Below are 217 nucleotides of genomic sequence, written 5' to 3'. Positions count from 1 at the left end.
TTTCTTTCTTTCTTTCTTTCTTTCTTTCTTTCTTTCTTTCTTTCTTTTTTAAGATTTTATTTATTTGAGAGAGAGAGAGAGAGCAAAAGGTAGAGCACGAGCAGGGGAGAGAGGGAGAAGCAGGCTCCCAGCTGAGCAGGGAGCCCGACGCGGGGCTCCATCCCAGGACCCTGGGATCATGACCTGAGCTGAAGGCAGACATTTAACGGACTCAGCC

The sequence above is a fragment of the Neomonachus schauinslandi genome, chromosome 1 (genome assembly GCF_002201575.2).
Source record: "Neomonachus schauinslandi chromosome 1, ASM220157v2, whole genome shotgun sequence".
Taxonomy (NCBI): domain Eukaryota; kingdom Metazoa; phylum Chordata; class Mammalia; order Carnivora; family Phocidae; genus Neomonachus; species Neomonachus schauinslandi.
The sequence above is the reverse complement of the archived record's forward strand: the minus strand, read 5'-3'. Positions refer to the sequence as shown.